Below are 12541 nucleotides of genomic sequence, written 5' to 3'. Positions count from 1 at the left end.
CCCCCTAGTTTGTATTGGTGGCGAGGCTTGTTCCGGCCCAGGTGCAGAACCTTGCATTTGCTCTTGTTGAACCTCAGGAGGTTCACCTGGGCCCCCCTCTCCGGCCTGTCCAGGTCCTTTTGGATGACATCCCATCCCTCTGGTGTATCGACAACACCACACAGCTTGGTATCATCCGCAAACTTGCTGATGGTGCCTTTAATCTCCCTGTCTATATCATTGATAAAAATGTTAAACAGCACCGGTCCCAGCACGGACCCTTGAGGAACACCACTTGTGACTGGTTTCCATCTGGACTTTGAGCCATTGAGTACTACCCTCTGGATGCGACCATCTAGCCAGTTCCTTATCCACTGAACAGTCCACCCATCAAATCCGTACCCCTCCAATCTCTTACCGCCCTGTTCTGCTTCACAAAAGGTAAAATATGAAAATACGATTAACAGACTCTGAAGCTCCATCTGGACTTTGAGCCATTGAGTACTACCCTCTGGATGCGACCATCTAGCCAGTTCCTTATCCACTGAACAGTCCACCCATCAAATCCGTACCCCTCCAATCTCTTACCGCCCTGTTCTGCTTCACAAAAGGTAAAATATGAAAATACGATTAACAGACCCCCAATTAGAATTGCATAAACCTGGTACAACAGAACTACTGTCTCTCCTCACTGGCTTTCATATTGTGGGCCAATAGCTCATTGCAGTTTTATAAGCCCGCAGCCCCTGGCTATTGGAGCATCTTGGGAAGGCTGTTTCAGTCAAGAGGAATTCTGCTGGGATCTGATAATGCTCTAAATTTTGCTGGGGTCCAAACTAGCTTCAGTGCAGGAGTTCTGGCATTAGATGCTACTGTCCAACATCGACCGCCTGAACTGGACATGTTTGTGGACTTAATTTGTGAGTTATCTTTGGTCACATGAAGTTGAAAACTTTAAATTATTTTATCTCCACTTATGACCGCCCTGCCCCAACCTAAAATCTTTGGGAAGATGTTTTACCATCATTCTAGTATCTACCGATAAGGAGAAATTGAAATGAAGCAGTAAATTCAAAGAAAATTTTCATTTACTACCCTTAGACAAGCCTTGGCACATCCTAAGATAAAATAGAGAATGGTGTTTTCATTGTGTGTCTTTTTTTTTTTTTTTTAAAGGAATGATGACAGCTAAATTCAATGATAGAACACGGTATAACGCGCCCCTCCCTCTCTCACCCCCCCATGCATAAAGCATCCCTCCCTCCTGTCCTTCCCGCTTGCTCCCAGCTTCTGCTGCCACATAGAGGTGCTGAAGATCCTTTGCCAGCTGGAAAAGCTGGTCTGTCTTTTTTTTGTTTTTTTTTTTTTTTTTTTTTAAAGGAATGATGACAGCTAAATTCAATGATAGAACACGGTATAACGCGCCCCTCCCTCTCTCACCCCCCCATGAATTGGCAGGCAGCTTCCAGCACGATCCCATTTACAGAGCAAACCAGCATATGTAGCCGCAGGCTGCATTTTCACCTTACAAAGGGTTTGGCAAGGATCCCCAGCGTTCCTCCTGGCAGTTGTTTGTGACTGCAGGTTCCAGGGCACCTTTCCTGTGACAGTTCGAGAGGTTGTGCTGTGAATTATCTTAGAGGAGTTTTTGAGGAAAGAAAATAGAGATTTTTAAGTCATATCAGGCCATCTATATCACAAGAAGAGCCTGCAGACAAATTAGATTGTGTTGGCAGAAGTCAGGAGTAGCGAGCTACAGTGCTGAGGGCACAGTGCCATGAGGTCCAATTGCCGCCAAATTCTGGGCATCGTGAAATCAATGTGTGTAAATTCAGCTGTCAGCCATGGAAATTGCTGCCCCTCTTTTCTCAGACAGCACCGTAATTTCATTATGTGTTGATGTGTTTTGGGTGGAAGCCCCTCGGCAGCACTGCTTCTGAATAAGCCATTTCATTTTCAAAAAGGGTATGGGAATGGAGGCCTCTCCCATATTAGAGAAATAATTTGGAACTGAATTTACATTCCACTTATCAGTGTTTTCATAGTAGTTGGATTTAAACTCAAAGGAAAAAAAAAATTACATCACAAATTATATTCCTATAACTCATTAAGGGCGATCACAAAAATCAGTGGAAAAACTATTACCAAATCTCCCAGTATTGTGGGATCATTGATTTGTTTTGCCTCTGCTTTCCAGGCTTATAGAAGGACAAATGTGCCTTGGTCTTTACTTGCTATGTATAAGACAGTCTCCAGTTGGCAGAGGGAGAGCAATAAACTGTTGCTATAGGTTATGTCCATTTTCCTGGTCACAGGTTTTGTGTTTTACATCTCAGCAAGCTTCTGGAGCAGTTTGAAAACTAGCGTGAACAAATCAAGACGCAGATTTGCAGCTACTTCATTATAGGTTTCTTCCTCCAAAAAAGATAAACTACCCCCTCCTCTTCCCTGCATGTATCGTAGAATCTTTATGGTATCAAACACAGGCCAAACGAACATATGGCAGTCGGATTTCTTCCGGATGAGGTCATTTTGAAGTTTGAGGTGGTTTTTTTTTCTCACTCTACAGACATTTACATGCTGTCCTCAGAATTTGGCCATGACATTCCAGATAAAATTATCACTTTCCCAGTCCTTAGTATCTTCTCAATTTTCTTTTTTAAGTCAGGGCTGGGAGGATAGCCATATCACTGCAGAATAGCTAACACATTTCTTGGATTCTAGCCAAAACACTGTTTTGTAACTCCTTTTTTCTATGTTTTGGATTCATTTCACCCCTCGAGTAAACATAGCTCCGATGCAGTTGGAGTTGCAGTTGGGGGTGTTTTCGAGAGTCGTTTTTATAGGAGTATAAAATGATTTCTATAATATAGTTACTCCTAGTTTTGAGAAAATGCAGGGAGCTCTTTTTTGGAAAGTAAAATTAAGGTAGTATTGCAGGAAGTCGGCTTAAAAACTAAGTGTATTCCCCAGCAATAATAAAAGACAGCATCAACACAGGTTTCTCAGCCATATATGATGTAAGCCTTCCTTCGGATAGGCTGCTCTCAAATAATAAGACAGGTTGGTGTATGTGATCTACAGCAACAGGTGATGAAATTGCCTCACCAGTGATTATACTGGCATATGTTTTGTGATGCATTTTAGCTGTAACCAAAATAAGAGGCATTGCTTACAGGGAACAAAGAACCATAAGAAACCAGTTTGTGCAAGCACTAATTACGTAGATTGGATTAGAACCAGAATTGGCAAGCAAAAAGAGACTATGAACAAAGAGGAAGTTATTCTGATTAAGAGAAGGGTAAAAGGATAGTACACCAATCCACTAATAACATACCTTAAGTGATTTCTTTTCTCTCTTTAGAAGACATCCTCAGTTTTCAAATGTCTGTAAACAGAAGTGAATAGTCAAAAAAACCACCCCAAACACTTAACTTTTATTATTACTCTTAATAAAAAAAACCAAATAAAATCAAGGGATTAGCAATAAAAGGCATTATTACTTAAACCTAGCTCATGAAATCTTCTACTGAATTGCACATTAGCTCAATTCATGGGGAAAAGGAGCTCCACAAGGGCAGTTAAAGCAAGGGATGAAGCCAAGAGAGAGGGACCCCGCTCTAAAGAGAGTGTTAGCTATGAATTTAGAGAAGTCATTTAGCTCTTGCTATCTTATCACTCCACTTGTGGAGCACTGACCTTCCCCACAGGTGCCGTGAGGCTCAGTCAGTATTCGTTAGAAATACTGAGATTTTCAGCTGAAAGGCACTACTAAAAATATTTTTGTTCCCATAGTAACAGACTGTGCAATACAATAGTATGGCTCTTTGCAGGATATTGCCAAAAGATCCTAGATGAGAAACTCTTTACTTCAACCGCCACAGCTGCAATGGAGGAAGGGACCCACAAAAGCCATTCCTATTTATATAACCATGCCTTGCTCTCTTCTGTACCTTTGTGCAAATCTCTTTATTCTTTCACTGCAAAATCCCACAAACTTTCCGAGACCAAAGAATAGCACTAGCAACAGTACCTAATACAGTCCCTTATACTTCCACACGTTTTGTACCAGTTACCAAAATGCTTTCTAATTCATTAATTTTAGTACAACTCCAAGCACCTTTAGAGCCATATCAATATTTAAACTTGAACCATATCAATATATTGAAAGCATAGAGAGGCTGCCCCGACTTACTTTCATAACAATATCATGATGATTGCTTGGGGTAAAAGATTTCATTAATATGTGCCCACAGATAGGCTGCGGAATTCATAACCAGCCTCCTAAATAAACCTTGAATATTTTAGAACTGCTGAACACTCTATAGCCCTTAGTGTTGTAGAGTGGGATTTAGTGGGAATTACTAGGAGAAAAGCCATTATTGGAATCAGAGCATTTTCATTCGACAGCCTGAATGGATGTTAGACTTAACTCTCAATCCCATTCTTGAACCTCTTTGCATAAAAACTAGAAATAAACTAGGAAATCTGTCATCTTGGCCTTCATCAGAGCTGAGCTCGCTCATTATCTCTGTCTAACTTTAATAAACACAGTTTTTGATATATTGTTTCTGAGTGAATAGCCTAGCTGGAAGAGAATTTAAGGAAGCTGGCATCAGTCCTTTGCTCTAAGTTATCCAATTTTCATCCCCGAAACTGGTCAGTCTGCCAAGGCTTCATATAAAAACAAAGGCAAAATACAACTCATTGAGGGCATTTCTTGGTAGTTTATCTTTTCTAATGATTAAAACAAGAGACCATTTGCATTAAAGTGCATCCACTGTTTATGCTTTGTGTGGAGTGACTACATGCAGAAAGAGATTCAGTTTACATTATCGTTAGTCTGGATAGAATTGAATAACTGTGGGCCAGTGTGCCTTGTTCAGCTATTCAAGAAATAACATTCAGCAAAATCTTTCTACAAATACCTAATTGGCATCTCATGCTAATGTAATTAAATCAGCTTCGAACACTTATTTTGTTGCCAAATTATTTGAAGTACAGTAGAACACAGGGATATTGCCAGGCAGAAAATGTGGATTAGCAAAAGAAAGAAAGAGAAAACTTCAGGACTAAAAATAGCAGAAGCATTGTACTGAAAATAATAGTTTTCAATTAAGAAGTGAGGCTTTATCACTTAACAGCTGATACTTACAATAACATGAAAACTCTATGGCAATACTCACACAGAGGTTAATGTTGGTAGTTCCTGTGAAGAATCTAAGTCTAATTATTTTGGCTATTTTGTCAGGTCAAAAGTTCTGGAATTCAGTATCCAAAGATCAGAGCCAAAGTTCACAACTGAATCCTCAAACAAAAATGGGTGCATTCCCAAAATTCCATGATTTCAGGAAAAGTTTTCTTTTAAAAACAAACAAAATGTCCAGCTTTGAAATGGCAAAGCAGATGAGGAAAGACCTGAAATCGATGGGTACATGAAGAATGTAAGATCTTGTCATTACGAAACAGTTATGGTATAAAGGTATGTATACAAAAGAGGAATTCTGCAGGGACAGGAAGTACACACCTGTAATCTACCATTAATACACATTTTATGGTCTTGCAAAATACTGTCTCCATGAGTTGTCCCACTATCGTTTTGAGTAATTTACATTCACCAAAACACTTAATCATGTGATTTCAATGGGATGTAAGCACATACTTAAAGTTAAACTCATGTAAGTCTTTTGGTGGAAAAGGATAAACTTAAGCATATGCTTAAATGCTTACTGAATTGCGACCTATGCTGCCTTGGCATTTTGCCCATTCTGCAGGGTTAATTTCACAGTTTGTTTCCTTTGTCTACAAGTGATTCGGTGTTTATCTGTGGTAAAGCACCTCTCTGTTTCAGATAGCTATACCAACAGCAGGTAGAAAAAAGCAGAGTAAAATAATAAAGGTCATGTTTTTAGAACATTTTCGAACTTGACATCACCTGAGGCAGAAGTCTGATACAGAATACATATATTTTTTTTCTCTGTAACTCTGTAAACACAGATTCTCAATGATCACATTTTGCCAGGAAGAACACCTTTCCCTTTCTTATATTTCCATCCATATTAATCACAAATGCTTTTTTTTTCTGAGAACCGAGAAGACCTCCCTCAACATCTGACCTAAATTGATTTTTGATCTCCCAGAACAGCCATCTTACTGATTCTAGTGAAGGAATTACTGGGTAAAATTTGGCAGTAGCCAAGGCTGCAATAAGAGCTCTTGACCGTAAAAACAAAGGAGTCAGTTAAATTATTCCTGTCCTACTTCTCTGTAGCAATTAACTGTCAAAGCTGGAACTGCATGAATAACAAAGAATCTTGAACTATTTTATTTAAAAATAGTGTAAGAATAGAAATTAATAAGAAATCAATGTACATTCTTAATATAAATATGCTACTGAAAGGGAAGAAAGCATTTTTTAAATTGCAGGAGGAGCAACACAGTAAAAATAAAAACCAGAAGAACGAAATATTTTAGAAAAATACTGAAAATCTAAGTTTGAGCAATTGCAGCAAACTGAAAGCTGAAAACACTCAGCATCTCTGAAAATGGATCTTGCAAGCTTATAAAAAGAATTCTAAGTGTAGCTTGACATGTCTTCCAAGGACTTAAGAAACACAAAAGCAAACAAATGCAGTTTTAAAATATTTTTATTCAAAGAAACACATCACATTCAAAGACTTAATTTGCCAGTTTCCAGCATAAACTGAATTTTTATAGCTCAATTTGAAGCTCTTCAAAATAAGGGTTTATATAATGGAAAGGCTGACATAACCTTGACTTCAGTGATGAGAACCATCATACCATCATATTTTCCTCTCGTGCTGGAGAAATTAGGAATGTTTTCAAGTAAAATTGTGGTAAAGAAAAGATAAAAATGATCAGTAGCTCTTAAGCTGCTTCTTGAAGAAAAAGCTTTGAGTGGCAAATAAGATCATATTCTATAACAGGACATAAAATCGCACGTAAAATAGATGTTTGCCAGCATCATGGGAAATAGTAGAAAAGAATTTTGTCTTTCTCTGAGACACAGCTTCTTTGGATATATACTGTGGAGGAAAATTGACTCAAAAGCAATCAAACTACCCTGAAGAAAAGTAGTAATAGGTATATGGTGATGCCAGGAAAAGAGAAAATGTCTTCTTTCAACCATGTTTTGAGCAAGATGCTGTATGATATCAACCAGAAATCAATTCCTTGGAAATTCTGTAACATGATCATTACTCTCAGGATTTCAGCAAACATCTCCCCGTGTCCCTGCAATTGCTTGCAAAACCAGGAACACTGCAACACATCAGCAGCTGTATTTCTGTAACATTCTTAGGAAATAGGGTATTACTTCTAAGCTATCATTTTTTAGACTGTGCTTACAAAACCTTAATTTTCTTATGAAACACAGTGTGACAAGCATTTTGGACTGGTTTTTTTTTGGTTTTTTTTTGGTTTTTTTTTGGTTTTTTTTTGGTTTTTTTTTGGTTTTTTTTTGGTTTTTTTTTGGTTTTTTTTTGGTTTTTTTTTGGTTTTTTTTTGGTTTTTTTTTGGTTTTTTTTTGGTTTTTTTTTGGTTTTTTTTTGGTTTTTTTTTGGTTTTTTTTTGGTTTTTTTTTGGTTTTTTTTTGGTTTTTTTTGGTTTTTTTTAATAAAAAAACCCAAACCAATCAACAACTGTTTTTTTAAACTGTTCCTTTATGTTCACAATTGTCTTATGTTCCTTAAGAAAATCACTGGGCCATGTTGTTTCTTCTGTTAGTGAGGATCTTGCTCCTTATTCTGGTGGGCTACCTAAGCATGCTTGGGAGGAAAAGGTTCAAGAAGCCACAAGGTAAATAAGATACAACTGGAAGCAAAGAAATGATAGAAAAGCTTCCGAGGGACTCAGTATGTCAATCAGAAAGTTTCTGAGTCCACTGAAATTAGGTCTACAAGCTAGGACCTGTCTGTTTAGGCATGGTGGGCAGGGAGAGACTTGTGTGTAGATTGTTTTATTTCCGTCTAGTTTATATTCAATTTATAGATTCTATTTTTATTCTATTTTATATATTTTATTCTATTATTTAATCTATTTTTAATTTTAATAAATCCTTTTGGATTTGGACTATAAAATCATCTCTGTCTCCTTTTATGGAATTCACTACAGCAGAAAGTCTAGGATGTTCCACTGCAAAATTCTGGCTGGCTTTGGATACTCAGTGTCTCAGTCTGTGAGGTTTACTTGTCACAGCGACTTGGGGTGACAATAAGAATGAAGAGAAATCCATGCAAACATAGAAATTTTCATTGTTACCATATTCCCCGAATCCACAATGGGACTGATTTCAGAGAAGCAACTTAGTGACCGAATGGAAATTAAGGGTTTTTTTGGAAATTTAGGACAAGAGTTAAGCCAATAAACAAATGCTGTAGACCAGAATATTTAAACTGGTGCCAAAATAAACTCAGACAAATACTATAGTAATCCAGGCTCTGGAATTGTATATACAAGAGTGTTCACCAATGCTTTTACTCTTATAACAACAACAACAACAGAAAAGTACCGCAAGCACTGTATGGCTTATCTCATAGTTCATTCTTTAACGTAGTAACAGTATAAACCATGGCTGTGTTATGCTGATGAGATTATATGACACATCCACTGCAAGCCCAGCACATTGGATACGTGTATCAGTTACACGACTAAACTGAAATTTTCTGAAAATCTACCTAGGCACACCTTTGCTTCAAAGACCAGAACTCCTCTTGTTTCATTCCCTAATTTCTTTCTTAACAAAATAATTAAAGAATAAACCCAAACTATTTAAAAACTACACTTCCAAGATTAAATAGGACAGTTCTTATAAATGCATTCTAATTTTCCATTTTGTAAATACGGTACTTTAAACAAGGCTTCTGTACATAGCTGCCCAGAAATGAACAGGTTTCTGAGGAGAAGGGCTGGGGCAAGAGGTGAAATAATTCTAAAATGAAATAAAATGGGTTGGACAAACTTGAAAATCAAAGCTTGCAGTAATTCCTGCTGCTGTAAGTCCATGTAACTTCACAGAAGTCAGTGAAGGTGCACTCATTTTTGCCTTTATGTGATTGACACTCTCAGAAACCCTCCTGGTGAGGACACTTTCCCCTGTTTCTCCCCAAGCCCCGACTGCACAGCCACACTTTGACATTCTGCACATTTGTACTCCTGAGTTTTTCCAAGGAACTAGATTTAAATGACCATTGTTGAAAGCTCCTCTTCTCTGTTTTGATATCAAAGTAGAGGTCCATTTCACATTAGACCTTTTCTGCTTGTTTGGAGCTAAGCAGGGAGGGGAAGGCAGCTCGGGAAAGACAATATGAGCAAACATACAAGTTGTGGGAGACTGCCATGCTTTATTACAAACAAAAAAAATACTTGAACCGGTGCAAGGTAAAATCTAAACCAATCTAAACAATCACAAATGGCAGCAATCAAATTTTTCTCAGAATCAAAACCTGTGTTGCCTTTTTCCTTGCCTTTCTTAATTTTTCTGCACCTTTGTGCTTTCTAGGTCTGGTCATGTCTGGAAGCAAAATATTGACTATTGCCAAAAAACCTGTTGTCACAGGATTTCCAGTACATTTTGGCAGATGCAAAAGATAGTTCACTGCATGTGACTATCTGTCTGTTTATCCAGTTAAAGTGAAATCTCTAAGCCTTTACAGATTCCTTCGGTGCAAGTTAGAGTACGAGCCTAAAGCAATTCCCTTCCTTTTATGGAAGAGTCAGGGTCACCTTCAAGTTAAGCAGAATCCAGAAGGATTTTCAGCCTAGGTTTATTTCTTGTAATTTCTATTTAACAGTCAAAAAAGTAGCACGAGGATGCAGTCAAATATAGGAACCTATGTTAATAATGCTAATAACCAAAATGATCTGGTCTTCCTTTATATTTGAGGTTTTGAGAAAATCAGTCTCATATATCCTCTCCAAGAACTGACATTCATTAATCATAGTAATGTTTATTTTTCTAAAGACTAAACATCTCATACTACTTTCTAATATATGTAAAATTTCCTTACTTTTTAAGGAAAGCATAATACACTTGGTTTTCTGTTCTGTGTTATTGCTATAGGCTGGATTAGCACCCACGTACAGAAATAATCTTGAAAAAATGCCAAGCTGAGTGAAAGAATATAGCAGCATACAAAACACAGTTTTCTGGGAAAGCCACCAACCCTACAGATCTCACTTTGCTTTAAATAATTTATAAAACAACATTTTAAAGGAGTCTATCCACACCATTATTTACTATTTAAAAAAAATTATTTCCAGTGGCACAGAAATCCTTCTGAATTGTATAAAGTTACAGCAGGTGGTTGCTTTCCTGAAAATAATGTGTGTATCTGTTTTTTCAAGTTTCAGTATCTCTCTCTTACTTCAAAGTGTGCTTTAGTAACTTTATAAAATACACAAGTAATCAGTTTTCCGAGATGATCTTATACTGAAAAACAAATGACTCAATGTTGTTGTCCTTGTTTTCAGTTGCTAAGAAGCTGTATTTCAGATATAATTTCTGGTTTTAGGTTTAACGATTCACTGACTGCTCAACTCAAAAGAAAGTTCTTAAATATATTATTAAGGGGAGAGGTGAAGCGTGAGAGGATTATATTTGGTCTATTTGTTATTAAATAGGCCCCTCAGCCCCAGGGGGGCCCACAATCTATTTATTATTAGAACTATAGGTATATATATTACATGAAGTCCATCCGCACATGTAAGTTCTGCATACAAAACATTATGGGAAATGGATTAGTATGTTTAAGACTAAGTAATAAGTAAGTTCATGTTTAGAGTAGCAGAAAATGCTGTTCTTCTTGTACTACTAATATACAAAAATGACACATCTTTTAGAATGCATGTTGATAAAAAATATAATTCATAATATTTCCGGTTTTCACATTACTTCCTAATATTAGCCATTTTTCATTCATAGCCTGTCCTAGATAGTGTATATAAGTGTATAAGTGTTTTATTGTGAAGCAAAATCTCTGTGTGTAATAGACTTTTTTTTCACTTCTTAAAGCAAGTCTTAAAATACAATGCATTTAAATGAACCTAAAATGGGTTTACTGGTTTTTTTGGGTGGCACCCAGTTATAACTGTTGACTATAACATAAGGCTATTTCAACTACTTCCAGCATATATAAAATCATTTGATAGATGTAAATGTAATTCCTGGAATGTGCATCACAAAGCGTGTCACACTTGTCATTCTAAGCATAGAGGTTGTATAAGGAATGAAATTGGGAGTAATATTAGTTAAATAAAGATAGATTTTTCATCTCCAGGGATAGCAGCTACTGAAGTGTCTAAAAGTGCAGATTGCTTGGGATAACTTACATGGAATTATATCACTGAACAAACAGAATCATTTCACAACAGTGGCTGGAGCAAGAAATAGCTTGCACGCACCGTAAGCGTGTAACAAGCAATGGAAAGTTAAGGGACAGAGCTAAGCGAGCCTTTCAAAGCAGTCCTGAAAATGCCCTACGCTTTGCAAGTGTCAAAAATCCCTTGGGATTCTAGAGCTTGAAACTTTTGACTCCTCTACGCTCGACTTCCAGTCACCAGATCTGACCGAGAATGCAACCTGAGTTCCTTAAGGCTATTTGCACGTTCATCACAACTGTAAATTCTTTTTTACCCTAATGGGAAACCTCTTGTAAGAAATCTACGTAAAGAATGACACCTGCAGTTGTGAACGACAGCTTTCAGATCTGCAAGTATCACAAGCTACATCCATCTCCTTGAGCCCATGCGGGGTGTATTCTTAATTTACATTTATTCACGCATGCAGTACTTTCAACAGCTGGACTAAACTTTCGCTGCTTGTTTTCTACGTCCATCCAGATGCTTCTCATCAAACACCATTTTCTCTGTGTTCCAGCCTCCCCGTGCTCTGTTATGTGCCTCCCTTCTCCCAGCCCTGTCTCCTCCTCTGAGTCTCCGGTCCCTTTCTGCACACCCTGTGCAGGTCACCCATTTCCATCAGGTCATCAGCAACACATACCCCTTCAGTGGCAGAAGCTCATCCTTTCAAAAAAAAGTTTAAAAATGGTGTCTTGCGAATTATTAGGGAAGCGCTTAATTGTTCTGAAACATTCCGTAAGTACCCTGGTAATTAGATGACTGGGTTAATGAACTAATAAAAACAACAGGGACCAATGTTGGCGATGTGATCCTTATTAAACGCAACAACAAATTGCTCAGTAAAAGAACCTCTCATTCTGAGATGCAAGTTCCTAAAAAAATAACCTGGATACCAAAATCCGACTGACATTAATATCAGTCAGGTAGCTCTCTTCCTATGAAGGTGGCTCTCCAGTGAAAAATTACATAAACCGCTGCCATAGCTGTGAGTTTAACAGATTGTCAGCCCCGGGAAATCTTTTGAAAATTACAGTGAACCTGAAAGTAAACTGAAAAACACTCTTCCCTTGTGGCATCAGCTGGGTGGGCGCTTTTCTATTCAGACCTGAGCTTTGCCACTGTGCACCCAGCAGAGCTTTTGTTATAAGACAGAAAACAGAATGGGTGTGACTTCTTTGGGATT

Source organism: Calidris pugnax, unplaced genomic scaffold (assembly GCF_001431845.1).
Source record: "Calidris pugnax isolate Ruff unplaced genomic scaffold, ASM143184v1 scaffold42, whole genome shotgun sequence".
NCBI lineage: Eukaryota > Metazoa > Chordata > Aves > Charadriiformes > Scolopacidae > Calidris > Calidris pugnax.
This window is presented reverse-complemented; position numbering follows the sequence as displayed.